This window comes from Podarcis raffonei, chromosome 13, assembly GCF_027172205.1.
Source record: "Podarcis raffonei isolate rPodRaf1 chromosome 13, rPodRaf1.pri, whole genome shotgun sequence".
NCBI classification, from domain to species: Eukaryota; Metazoa; Chordata; class Lepidosauria; order Squamata; family Lacertidae; genus Podarcis; species Podarcis raffonei.
The window spans coordinates 39,008,318-39,022,606 of record NC_070614.1 but is presented as its reverse complement, the minus strand read 5'-3'; the positions used below and the strand labels follow the sequence as shown (position 1 = coordinate 39,022,606).

At 45.9% G+C, this 14,289-nt stretch overlaps 1 protein-coding gene across 18 annotated transcripts in view; it reads left to right on the top strand.

Moving 5' to 3' along the window:
• The first annotated feature begins 3,220 nt into the window (after positions 1-3,220).
• The window catches only part of EPN1 (epsin 1), a 33,130-nt gene continuing 22,061 nt past the window's right edge, over positions 3,221-14,289 (top strand). For 13 of the 18 annotated variants that reach the window (XM_053360559.1, XM_053360555.1, XM_053360552.1 and 10 more), the window contains exon 1: positions 3,222-4,022. The gene's annotated coding sequence lies outside the window, so the exon portion shown is untranslated. Of the gene's footprint in view, positions 4,023-5,742; positions 5,819-14,289 lie in introns of those variants that run through there. The other 5 variants (XM_053360557.1, XM_053360553.1, XM_053360556.1 and 2 more) reach the window with 3 other exon arrangements.

Below are 14,289 nucleotides of genomic sequence, written 5' to 3'. Positions count from 1 at the left end.
TCAGGTGGGTGCAGAACTGCAGCTAAAGTCTTGAAAGTTAGTCAAATAGGAAGTAGCCTGGTAGCTGTTATCTATCCTGTCACAAGAAAATCCAAAGGGAAAGTGGTTAATGGAAAATATATTAGCAACCTGTTGATTTAAAAAATTGCTTTAGAGAGATGCTGAGATGTTGGATACTTTCTCAACATTTACAGATTTTTTAAAAAAACCAAAACCAAAAAATTCAACATTAGCAGTCTGAAGAAATACAGGTGTGTGTGTGTGTGTGTCTCCCCCCCCCCTTAGGCAAGAGTTATATTCTGGGCTCCCACACACATTTCTGAAATCCTATAAAGTGAGGAAAATGCTTTAAGCACCCTCTGCTACACTCTCTTCAATCCATACAAAAATTGCTGTATCCAAAAATACCCACAGCTAGAACTAAAGCCAGCAGGAGGCTGAAGTGTTACCCTGCACATCAGTTGTTAGGTGGGAAGGTTGAGCAGCATTAACAGCTCCGCTGCACCTCCAGTTTCCCTGGGGCTTCCTCCATCCTCACTGATGTCCTTTTCAGGCTCCTTGTGAGTCACAAGTACTCTCCAGTTCTAGGTTTGAATCTCTCTCATTTCTAGGTTTGAATCGGTTTATTGCCTGGCACCTAGCGTATATGCAGTTGCACGCAAGTCAGATGCCATGTTAGTGGGAGGATGCCTGTATATATTAGTACCAATAAAAGCAAGCTTTAAGTTCAGGTGTTTCAGGGCTGCTCTGATTCTTGTTTCAGAGTGCTCTGAGAGTGTTGAAGAACGTGTGCAACTTTTGGGATGAAACTGAGGCAACTCATCTCATTGGTAACCAAGCATGGGCAGGATGGTTTGTGGTCTTCTCTGTGCAAAAGCATGAGGGGCTGTGAGCCTGCCATTTGAAGGTGGGGCCTTGTCTAGTGCGCCACCTAACATTATTTCTTTGTATGTTTCCCTTCTGTTGCAAGGACCTGGGTGTCCTGGTTAGGGAGCAGTAACTACTTGTACTGGAGTTTACATTTTCAATTATTTATTCATTCTATAAACTGGTGATTGCAGGATTCACACATGCTTTATATGTCAAAAAAGCAATCTGTTTTGCCTGTAGTGAGGCTAATGTCATTGTTTCTACATAACTCCTGCATTTCAAAGACTTGTTATTAATGACAGGTTCTTATTTGTTTGCAAGACAAATTACAACACCAACATCAAGAGAAAAAGTAATGTTTAAAAACACAAAATCAACAATAAACAGATGTAAAATTTATCACAAATCAGTAGATCTGATGCATCAGCACAGCTGAATCTACCTTTAGGCAGGGCCTGTGCAAACAGGTGAGTGGCAGGTTCCTAAATGCCAGTATTATCTGTGCCTGCCTGATGTTAATTGGAAGCACATTCTAAAGGACAGGTGCTGCCGTGCTAAAGCCTCTGGTCTTGGTAGACATAAGACCAATCTCAGGAGCATCCAGCACTGTTTCTTCTAGCAATCAAAGTCACCAGGTGGGAGTATACAAGGTAAGGTGCTCGTAGCTTGTATAACTTGGCTATAAGCTTTGTATGTCAACAGCAAGACCTTAAATTTGGCTGGCAGCTTATTGGCACCCAGTGCAGCTTTTTCAATACAGGTGTTATTTGCCATTGGCAGGACACCTCTTTAACAGCTTTGTGGCCGTTTCCAAACCAAACCAATTGCAACGATCCACTTCTCACTTTTGTGACATTTTGGTTGGCCCTATTGCTATGGAGGATGTTGTTGTGTTGATTTGTTGGGGGGGGGGGACAACGACAATTGCTGTGCAGATGCTGTAGCCTTCATTCTGTTTCTCTAGAGAAACACAGAAACTGAACTTCTGTTGAGAATTTCAGACAGAACAAGGACCATTGTCCCTGCTTTCTCTAGCTAACAGCACCTGATTGAACTCCAGTTCCCACAATTCTGGGAGGAGAGGGCTATTAAATAAAAGAAAGTGTGTCTGGCTGTTAACCAGAAGGTTGGTGGTTCAAGACCACCCAGGGATGGCCGTGGGCAGGTTTCCTGCATCGCAGGGAGTTGGACTAGATGACTCTCGCGGTCCTTTCCAGCTCTTAAGATTCTATGACATGTTTGGAGCGGTGGGGTGGCGGCCTCCTATTCAGAAAGCAAACCGTAAAGACTGCCTATACTCCCAAAAAGCATCTGCAGAACAGAGGAAGCATTCTGATTTCATTGTATTCTTTTACACGCTGCTAAAGGTAGCATCTAGAACTTTTAAGCGCCAATTATTTCAGTGTAAAGTATGCAAGCGACGGGTGTAACTCTAAGGGGGTCCCCTGCTCAGCCTCTGTGTCCGCGTAAACCTCTGCAAAAGAAACGGGACTGCGCTCCCAGTTAGCACCGTTCTTTCTCTGCACATCTATGCCAGCTCCGAGTGGTCGAATCCCGAGGGTGCGCCCGCAAAGGGATGTCGGCGTTAGATAAAGTGAAGAGCCACCAACGCCGCCGCTGTTCGTGGCATTCCCTAACAGCGCAATCAATGTTATTGAGTCCAACGGAGCTTGCTTTCAGGTCAGTGTGTAGAGGACTGCAGCCTAATACAATACCTTTTGCTTTCCAATGCACAGCATAGGGGCCGATCCTATACACACCTGGGAGTTAAGTCCGTCGAATTCAGCAAGTCTTGCTTCGGGGGAGGCGCCCCTTCGCCAACCTGGTGCCCTGCCATCAGCTCATTGATTTAATTTCTGTTTTTCACTCCTGGGACGAAACTGAGAGCTGCCCGTACAAAGTAATGAAGATATTCTAGATTTTAGAAGAGTTCATACTGGGCAGAAGTGAGGAATAGGGTGTTACGTCTAAACTTTTGGGCTGGTCTTGTGTGTTGGTTCTGCATAGGCAGCACAAGCTCTCTCACATTTTAAAAATCACTTCAGGGGAGCGAGTGAACGTGCGAGACGAAAAGCAACGACAGCGTGAAGGCGCGCCGGAGAGACCCGCGTACTTTCCTATAATACACCCCGCCAAGCCGCCAGCGAAAAAAACCGGAAGTCAAGGCTGCGTGAAACGCCCACTTTCCCTATCTCGGTGGCCTCCGTGCGTCTCGACACCCCTCCCATATACTACCCTTGGTCTCCCATCAGTTCCATCTCGATTATCTCTATGATGCCGGAAGTAGCGGTCATAGAAGCGGTAGCAGAAGAAGGGTGCGGGCGGAAGTGGGCGAGCGCTGGAGGCGGAAGTTGCGGGAGGTGAGCTTCCGCTTCCGTTTTGCGGAGAGTCCTCCCGGCGCCGCCGCCGCCACTGCCACTGCTGCCGCTTCTACCCTGTCCGCCGGGAGAGGCCCGGAGCCCCCGCGAGGGCCATAGAGAGGGGCTGGGGTAGAGCGGTCCCCCTCCCCCTTGATCTCTGGGCATTGCCAGGGAGACGAGGTTGTCCGGGGCGGAGTCCTCCCTCAGGCTGGGCCAGGCCGAGGTTTCTCCAAAGGGACGGAGCCGTCGCCTCTCCCCGCTCCCTCCGTCCCCGCTGCCCGCCTGACCCGGAATCCAGCGTGACGCCTCACCCCAGGTAGCCTTTGCCCAAGGAAGCTGCTCTGAACTCTGACCCGCCGGCCCCGGAGTGATCTCTGACCTTCCTGCCTGCGTGACCTTTGAACCCAGGCCCCTACCCGATCCAAGTGCCCCCCGCCTCACGATCGCTGTTGGAAACCCCTCTTGGCCTCGTTCCCCGGGAAAGCCCCACTCCTGAATCCTCCCTCCCTCGGTGGTCTGGCAAGCTCCCTCCACCGGCGGCCCTTGCAACCCCCCAACTTGTCAAGATCCCCCCGTTTTCCAAAAGAGGCCCCTGGCGATGCCCCCTGGCTGGGGGAAGTGGGGAGGCGGAAGCACCTTCTCTGGACCCTGAGGCTCTTGGGGGTGATATTGCTGCTGACTCCTTCGCCCGCCTACAGCCTCCACTCACCTGGGGCTCATAAAAGTGTGACCAAGAGAAAGTTGCCCAGAAGATCTGCGGAAGAAGGGACACCGAGATATCGTTGTGCCCAGGTGAGTGGCTGCTTGTCTGTAAGCGAACATGGCTGGGAGGTGGTGGAGGCCAGCCAGGAGGCTGTGTGGCAGCAACCCATATGCCCTTTCCTCTTTCCGGGCTGTTAGATTTCATTTCTGCCCTTTCATTTCAAACCACCCAAGATCACCTCACGGGACAGGCGTGTCCTGCAAGAGTGAGTGGGAGAGGGAGTGCTCTCTGGCATCTCTGGAGTGAGGCCGGCCCCGTGAATGCAAGATGAGTTATGTCACTGCCAAGTAGTTGGGAAGGAATTGATTCAGTGGTTCTTGGTTAAAATAGAAGGATTTGCACCTGCCGACTTCCAGCAAATTGATAGTGGGGCTTTATTATTTTTATCTTTGTTAATTGAATTTATATGTTGCCCGATACCTGGAGGTCTCAGGGCGGTTCACAGAACAAAATCAAAATATAAAACCACAAAATATATAGTCAAAATTAAAAACAACAACCCAATGACACCCCCCCCAGCACATTTTAAAAAGAATACAAAATATTATACTCTTTTCTCTGAAATACTAGAAAAGTAATTGACAGAAATTGATTGGGAGTTGGTTGAGAGCAGCAAAGAAATACTGTTTTCTGCTATATGTTCATTACAAAATGTGCTGGCGGTCTGCTTTTTGGTGGCTTTAGCACAGTGTTCAAAATTTCCCAGGCACGTTTTGCTACTGGGACGGATCCAATTGCGACTACGTGGAGATTTCTGGGGGCCAGGTTGGCGATCACAGTTTAAAACCTCTGCATTGGTCTATAGTTAATACCATTTCCATTTCCACTTTGTGTGTTTCTCTTTCTTGCATACTGGGGCAAGTGAATTGTTGTAAGAGCAAGCTACAGTCAAGCAATGTAGTTGAGGTCATAGAAGTGTAGCATTGGAAGGGAGCCTGAGGGTCATCTAGTCCAACCCCCGGCAAATAGACAGTCCGAGTATGCGAGGTTTAAGGTGCCATTTGGTACCTAACTTATATATTTGAGTTTCCAACGCTGCTTTTGCACAATGCAAACTACAGAATTTGTTTCCAGAAGATGTGGCCAATGAGCCAGGCAGCTTGAAGAAAGGATAAAGCTGTCAAAGGGTGGCTGTACTGGCTTCAGGATCAGAATTTGTATGCCTCTGAATGCCAGGTGCTGGGGATTGCAAGCAGGAGAGTGAAAAGATACCTGTGTCCTGCTTTGGGCTTCCCATAAGCCTGCGAGTGGCCATGGAGAGAGAGAGAGAGAGAGAGAGAGAGAGAGAGAGAGAGAGGATGGCTGAGCTAGGTAGGCCTGTGGTTTGATCCTTTAGAGTTCTTCCTACATTCACGGAAAAACCTGTCAGCGATTGCTAGCCAATAATGATGATGGAACCTCCCTTGGCAGAGATAACATACCTTTTGTTAACTAGATGCTGTGGATGAGCAACAGGGGACACTTGTCCTGGGACACATGGCTGGCTATTGTTGGAGATGGACTGGTAGGCTCAGTGGTCCTTTGACCCAGCAAAGGGAATATGGTGTGATATTTCAGCTTGTCAGAGCTACAGGAAGCTTAAGCTTGTTCCTTGTGAAATCTTTGCTTCTGAAGCAATTTTGGGTGGGGCGGGGGAGGCTATACTTTGGCCACTTGCTCTTCCATTCTAGCAAGCTCCTCTGCCTGTATAAACACATGGACTTTCTTTCTTTCTTTTACTTATTTACTTTCTAGCTTGGTTCTCATCCTGGATGCAGGAGTGGGACCCTTTGCCTATCAGTGCTGGCTTTGCCACGGAGCTTGTTCTGGTGCTTGAGTTTTCAAGGTGAGGAGTAGGAGGAAGAGAAATTGGAGCGTGGCCTGTTCCTGCTTTCTGCCTCACTCCTCCAGGCCTAGTGCCTAGAAGCCACCCCTGCGGTTTTGTTGTGGGTACTTGTAGCAAAGCAAAGGTGCTCTGTGCATATGCCAAGTTCCTCTTTTTATTATTATGTCCTATCTTGCAGTGGTAAGGCCTTGTTTAAAATTAGAGGAGACATGAAAGTAGGGCAGGCACCTTGGGACTGGGCAGGTGAGACAGAAGAGATTTAATGGTCATTGGGAAAGATGCATGTCTTGGGGCAGGCAAAGGTACAGAACTGTAGGACCAGAATTGATCTTCCAGCTGTCTGACTTTGAACTATTTTAGGGTCACTCCTAACTGGTTTGTTTTTATGTATTTTGTGTTCTCTTTCTGTTTTTTTATGTTGTGAACCACCCTGTGATCTTTGGATGAAGGGCAGTGTACAAATTTAATAAATAATGATGATGATGGTGGTTTCGCTCCTGCTGTGAGCACTAGAAATTTGTGTTGCTTTCTCAAGGTAAATTCTTGGGAGTGCATTCCACCATCTGGCTGCTCCTGTTTGCTTTTGTAGACCCACAATTCTGCTTTGGTTCTTCTTTTGCCAGGTTTTATTGGGGCCTGTGAGATTTTGGCTATGTATGCTTACTAGCTGATAGACACAAAGTGGGAAGGTGATCTTACAAGGTGAATTAACAACCCACAATTTAAAAAAAAATAAAACTAACATTTTTAAAATAACATTACAGTGGTACCTCAGGTTACATATGCTTCAGGTTACATACGCTTCAGGTTACAGACTCCGCTAACCCAGAAATAGTGCTTCAGGTTAAGAACTTTGCTTCAGGATGAGAACAGAAATTGTGCTCTGGCGGCGCGGCGGCAGCAGGAGACCCTATTAGCTAAAGTGGTGCTTCAGGTTAAGAACAGTTTCAAGTTAAGTACGGACCTCCGGAACGAATTACCGTATTTTTCGCTCTATAACATGCACCCGACCATAACACGCACTTAGTTTTTAGAGGAGGAAAATCCGTAGGCATGCCACCCATAGGCATTCCCTCCATAACACGCACAGACATTTCCCCTTACTTTCTAGGAGGAAAAAAGTGAGTGTTATGGTGCAAAAAATACGGTAAGTAGTTAACCCGAGGTACCACTGTCTTGTTAATTTTTTTAAAAAAATTTACTGGTTTTTAAATTGTTGTCTTTTCTATGTTTTTAGTGGTTCTTATTTTTATCTTGTAAGCTGCCTTGAGTCTTGTCAAAGAGAAAAGGAGGAAACAAACAAACACACACAGAGGTTAAATTTGGCATGTTAAGCCAACATATATAATCTTTTGAAACTAAATCAGTGTGACCCACTGTCAGATAGTGGCTAGATTCAGGATAGGAACAGAGGAAGTTGCCTGGTACTGAGTCAGACTATCGGTTCATTTAGCTCAGCATTGTTGGCAGAGTGACAGCAGCTTTCTAGGGTTTCAGACAGGAGAATAGTTTGGAGGATTGTCTGAATGCAGCTATTGAGTCCGAGGACCGTTTTTCTGTGTAAATAAGGAGCCACGAACAAATAATTTTCTGGGTTCCAGCATGATAAATTGTGACATCATGGGTCATATGGTTGTGAGTGAGGGGACAGATTCCCCTAAAAGACTTGGATACCAGATTCCTCCCCTACCCCCCAATAATTTCTGCAGCTAGTAAATGTAGATCACTAAATGCTTGAAGCCTTCACCTGGGTGCGAGACAGCTTATCAGTGTAATACTGCAGGCTGACTCAGTTTCCTGGCCAGGAACCACCTGGGAGAAGAACCATCATGTAGTACAAAGGAAGGTAATGGGCAATTGGCACAGTTACCCTGTGCCAGGCAGCAGAGGAGTGTGAGCTCCTCCTCCCATGAGGGGGTGGTGAGCAGAAACAAACGCCAGGTTCAGAATTTCGGTATTTGATGATGTAAGCTGGGAAGGGGGAGTGCCAAGTGGGCAGTGGGTGGTGTCATAGGCTGGAGGGGGAAAATGTGGCATTTTAAAAACAAGGTTTGAAAAGGCGAGAGGGCAGGAGGAGAACTCCATGTGAGGCTGGCCGGGAGAGGCTGTCTGATTTTGACCCAAGCTTGCTGAAGTTATGAGGGGAGCATCTACAACAACAATTTATTACTTGTACCCTGCCCACCTGACTGGGTTGCCCCAGCCACTGTGGGTGACTTCCAACAGAATATAAAAGAACACGCGACGCATCAGACATTGAAAGCTTCCCAAAACAGAGCTGCCTTCAGATGTCTATGGAAGGTTGTATAATTATTTCTTTGACATCTGACAGGAGGGCATTCCACAGGGCGGGCGCCACTACCGAGAAGGCCCTCTGCCTGGTTCCCAATAAACGAGAGACACTCTTGTAATGTTCTGCACTTCCTCCATCAAAACCCAAGTGTAAATATGTGTAAATAAACCATATTTCTGAAAGACACTACAGTCTCTGCTGTGTCTCTCTCAAAAGGAACAAAACCTCTGGTTGAAACCAAGACCTCTGGCATCTCATGGATCACTCGGCAGAGATTGGAGTGACCAGTAACAATATATTATGATGTTGCTATGACTGGATGCCAGAGGCCAGTAAGTTATTGCTGGCTCTGAGATGGCTCCAGGAACGCCATCGTGGGTTTTGCTGAGAGACCACCCACTTGTGCCCACCTGGTTGATTGTGTGTACTGTTTTCACACTTTTTAAACCTGCAGTTTACTCACTTTATGAATATTTACTCTAAACAAATAAGAAGCAAATACAAACTGCTCTGCCTAGTAATTTGGTACCAGCACTTGGTTCTGGGCACCTTGTTATCTCTAAACAGGCAGAGAGGTGCATGGCCTGCAAGCAGCTTGCAGACCACTTCTGGATTGTTAACTACATTTACATTTCTAGGGCAGGGGTAGCAGTGTGGTCAGGCAGGCGAGTTGAGCAATGTAGGCAAAGGAGAAGTGAAACAGAAAAAAGCAACTCCCGAAAGAATTCTACCCTGCCAGACAGTGTAAATGCACTCTTTAGTTGTAAATTAGTTGCTTTACTGGTTAGGTTATTGTAACCTAAGAAGAGCCCTGTGGGATCAGGCCCAAGTGACTAAGATGCTTCCAAGAAACCCACAGGCAGGTCATGGAGGCAATAGCGTTTGCCCACATGTCATGCCAATGACGGCTCAGTTAGATGAAGCTCTCCTCCTTCTGCCTGTCCTCACACCCTTTTAAAGGCAAGTTGTGGCACTGAACTCTGTGACTTAGCTGTGCATTGTATGCAGAGAGAGGTATTTCCTTTGTCTGCCCTGGATAATCCAAGAGTTTGATTACTGATTCTTGTACAGTGGTACCTCCGGTTATGAACTTAATTCGTTCCAGAGGTCCGTTCTTAACCCGAAACTGTTCTTAACATGAGGCGCACTTTCGCTAATGGGGCCTCCCGCTGCCGCCGGCGTGTGACTTCCGCTCGCATCCTGGGGCAAAGTTCGCAACCAGGATCATCTACTTCCGGGTTAGCGGAGCTTGTTACCCGAAGCATTCGTAAGGAGAATGGTACGTAAACCGAGGTTCCACTGTACACCACTTAGAGATATTTTTATATTTTGAGCGGTATGTAAAAGGTATTATTATTATTATTATTATTATTATTATTAGTCAAGTGGCTCTTACCATTTCGGCTAAAGCTTGAGTGAAATTGCCCTCCTGTAACTCAAACCCACCAGATCTAGTCTGGACCTCTAAAGCAGCAGAGAAACAAGTCTTTGCCTCCGTCCATACTCGAAGAGTGATATCAAGACGAAATATGCCCACTTCCTTTCACCTTTCCTCACAGGGTTTGTTTACCATCCCATTCCCATCTTCCTTCCCCTCCCCTCGACCTGTTCCGATCTGTCTCCTCCTTTCTTACTGAAGAACACAGGTATATCAGTCACCAGAACTAGAGAGAGGATGTAAGCTTCACTAAGGAGCAAATTTTGGTAGGTCTCAAGAGAATTATTGTGGGTTTTTTGCTTGCGTATGCTTCTCTGTGACATTATTTGTATCCTGCCCTTCCTTTGAGATGCACAGAGAGGTGGGGTAGGGTTGAAGCTTCTTCATGGCCAAACTAGGGCATAACTTGCATTTCTCACATACAGACCCAACAGTTTAGTGATTGTGCTGGTTTTGTATCATTCTGTTTCTGAAAATGGCCAGATTGAGAACAAGGCAGGAAATCCATCCACGTGCACTGGTCTTCTTTTATTAGGCACTGTCCACATATTTTCGTCTCTCCCTTAGGGACTAGAAACTTTAAAGAAAATTATGAGGACATGGGGTTCTACATCCAGTACAAATTTCTCCCCTCGCAGTTACAGAAGAAGAAGAAGAAGAAGAGTTTGGATTTGATATCCCGCTTTATCACTACCCGAAGGAGTCTCAAAGCGGCTAACATTCTCCTTTCCCTTCCTCCCCCACAACAAACACTCTGTGAGGTGAGTGGGGCTGAGAGACTTCAGAGAAGTGTGACTGGCCCAAGGTCACCCAGCAGCTGCATGTGGAGGAGCGGAGACACGAACCCGGTTCCCCAGATTACGAGACTACCGCTCTTAACCACTACACCACACTGGCACATCTGTGCCTGGTTAGTGCACTTCAAAGCACAAGGGAAATAAGTTCTGCCAGAAAGAAAATCAAATTCTGTGTGTAGAACAAACTACCCCAGCTTCCATGTGGAAAAGTCCTTGCTCTGTGTAAAGCTGTTCAGAAGGCAGTTCATTCACAGCGCAGCTCTCACAAAACTTGGTGGACTTTTATCTTCTTGCTGTTGGAATGAGGTGGCATGGCACTAGGGGAAGAGCAATTATGTGGGTCAGTGATGTGCAACTGAAGAGCCTGGAGAGACAAATAATAGCAGAGACTAAAGCAGTACAAAGCGCAGAAACTTCTCTTTTTTAAAAAAAATGCTTTTTATTGGTTTTTCATTTAATACCAACAAACCAATTGCAATAATATTCAACAGCCATTTACCCACATTCTTCCCCAACAGTCTGCCGAGCATTGACTTCCCTCCCTCCCTTCAACAGGTTTTCTTGCTTCAGTCACCTTACCCCAGTTTCTTCTTATATCCAGTCAGTCTACGTCATAAGATTTATTTCAGTCCTGCCAGAGTCTTCAAATTTCTGCAGTTATTATTTATATAGTCCATAAATTTACTCCAATCTCTTTGGAATTTTGTTTCCTCCTGATTTCGGATCTTGCAGGTCAGTTTTGCTAGTTCCGCATAATCCACCATCTTCGTCTGCCACTCCTCTATTGTTGGTAAATCTGGTACTTTCCATTTTTGGGCTAACAAAGTTCTGGCAGCAGTCGTAGCATGCATAAATAACCTTTGATCTGCTTTTTCTATTTCCTCTCCCATCAAGCCTAGCAAAAAAGCTTCTGGCTTTTTTGGGAAAGTGTATTTGAATATCTTTTTCAATTCGTTATAAATCAGTTCCCAAAACTGTTTCGTTTTCTCACATGTCCACCACATGTGGTAAAAATCTCCATCTTTATCTTTACATTTCCAACATGTCTTACTACTCATCCTATACATTCTCGCCAATTTAACAGGTGTCAAATACCAAGGATACATCATTTTCATTATATTCTCTCTTAAGGTGGTACATGCTGTAAATTTCTTTTTTTTTAAATATATTTTATTAGTTTTTCCATACAATCCTCACACATTAACAAATTACAATACATTTCCAACTTTTTGACTTCCTTCAGCTTCTCTGAGAATCATTCGAATTCTTATTTTTGATACACATTTCCCAATTTCTATATTACCTTTATACCTACCCCCATCTTATATTCTGCTTTTTTGCAATATTTCTTAATCTATTACAGAGCTTCTTTAAGTGCCACTAACGTTATTTCATTATCACTTATGCATTCCCAATAATCTGCTAATTTTTTCCAGTCCTCGATGAAACTTTGATCTCGCTGATATCTGATCTTCCCTGTCAGTTTATCAAGTTCTGCATAGTCCATCAGCTTTGTTCTCCATTCCTCCAACGTTGGTATTTGTTCTTGTTTCCAGTTCTGGGCCAGTAATATTCTTGCCCATGCTGTAAATTTCAAGTCTAGATTGGCTTGCAAGGCAGATCACAATTAAAAGGGTTATGTTGAGGTGTGGCAGAGGCAGTCGGTCATACTGTCAGGGTTCGCCTCCAGAGAGAAAGAAGGCAAAAAGAATTTCAGGTGGACTAAGAAGCTGACTGATAATAAACTCGTAGAAGCAGCCTTTCTCTTAATTCATGAGGTCTAGCAACTTGCTAATAAAAAAACCCTGACATTCTTTCTAGGACCTCCGTGGATCACCGAATTCTGTGTTGGATGCAAGATTCTACACATGCTTTCCTATGAAGTTAGACCGCTGGTCTGTCTAACGCAGATGGCAGCAGCAGTTTTCCATGGTGTCAGGCTGGAGTGAAAACAGACAGGAGGCAGGGCTCAGACAGATGCCTTTGTCAGAGAGGGAAGCATCGTTGCAGTCAGTTTGCTGGTTAACTTGAAAAATCTGGAGTCTAATTGGATTGTAATCCTTGCTGTCTACAGTAAGGATACAGTGATTTAGTGGCACTGTTTCATCTAAACTCCCACAATGAATTCATGAGTACCCCCACCCCCCACCCCCACATCCAACCAGTTATTTTCCTCGTTTCGTCAACTATTTTATCTCTCTCCAGTTATCTGCAAACATCACTTGGATTTGCAATACCATGTTTTTCATTGTTTAAGAGTTTTCATCAAATGCAAGACACTGGCAGGGGTGGAATCTCTTATCCCAGAGGCTTTGTTTAGTAGTCCAAGTAATCATTCTGTCCTCTTGCCAGACTGTGGGATGCAGGAGAAGGAAGGGAGGGCAGAAGGGAGATTTAAAAAAATGATGGCGGGGAAACAAGTGCCCGTAAGCAGAGGCTTTCGGCCCATTTCTCTTAGCAAAAGTAGCTGTCCTTGGAAACTGTGAAGGAGGGAGGGCCTTTGCCACAGATGTGTTCTTTGAGAGGGTTTTTGGAGTTGGGGTTCTGGCCAAGTTCAGAGTCATTGGGACGAATGCAGGTGGGGGGGCACTGGATCGGGTTTGTTCAGGGAGGCTTTAATCCACCTTTCCACACAGTTGAAGCGACAACTCAGTCTTGAATAAAAGAGGAGACAATGTGGGGTAGTGGTTAGAGCAGGGGTTGCCAACAGGGCACCCACCAGACATTGTTGGGCTCCCAGCTTCAAGGATAATGGAAATTCTAGTCCAGAAACATCTGGAGGCCATCATGTAGGCTGTGCCTGGGTTCAACCCTTGAGTTGAGGGAGTCTTGAGTTGAGGGAGTCCTCACTCCTCCGTGGACTTCAGTAGGTGAGCTGGGACCAGTCACTACGTGTCAGCCTGACCTACCTCACAGGGCTGTTGTGAGAGGGCAGAGAGCCCACTGCCCTGAGCTCCTTGGAGAAAAGGGCAAAGGATAAGCTTAATAAATGTCTGAACCATTGCACTGTACTTTCTCAGTGGCTTTCCTTTTAAGAAATCAGCGCTTGGCTAAAGTTGATGTTGAATAAATCTTTCTACATCGGGGATGTAGAATATGTGGCTCTCTGGATGTTGTCGTTTTGGTGGCTTATTATATAACAGGGGTTATTCCATCTCCCCGTATAGGTTGAAGAATAAAATAGTTGTGATGGCCTTTCTTTCCAACTGTAAAAACTTTTCTTTACAAAATTGTAAGCTATCTTTAACAAAGCCCCCCTTGGAATCCTTGAAAAAGTCCCCTTTTACTGAGATCTTGGAGAATATAGTCTGATCCAACTAGCACGAGTAGGTGGTGGATGGGGAGCCACATTGGCGCAATGATTTATAACCGCTGGTTCCTAAGCCAGGAGCACCACTAAGCTAAGCTCCATTCAGCTGAGTGTTGCATGCATGCCATGATGTGGTGGTCTCAGTTGATTCCTGTGTGCCTCCTCCCTCTCCCACTGGATCTTCTTCAGCCGCCTCCAGTGTGCCTGTTTCGGAATTCTATGGCTTGGAGGCAGCGTAGAGAAAAACCGGAAAGGGGTGGAAGGTGGAAGTTTCCAGAATCTGGCCACAGTGACTCATTCCTCAGCAATGTGGACTTCCTTCCTTTTGACGTTTAAGAATGTTTGGGGGTCAGGCAGGGCCAGGGGCTCCAGGAAGCAGCGGATGGGTTTGGGACAAATGCAGCGAGTTGCACATCTTCCAGCCTTTGCTCCTCTTGGCTCCCAGCAGCTTGTCCCTTCCTAGAGACCCCGAGAGCTTTGCCTAGTCCACAGGTGCGGAGAGAGATTGTTGAATCCCGTACGTGATGATAGGAAGCTTGAGGAAAGTGTATATTGTGTATGTGTGCATGTATGTGTAGTTGCTGGAGTGCTAGACTTAAGACTAGGGCGATCACACAAACATCTACCATCTAT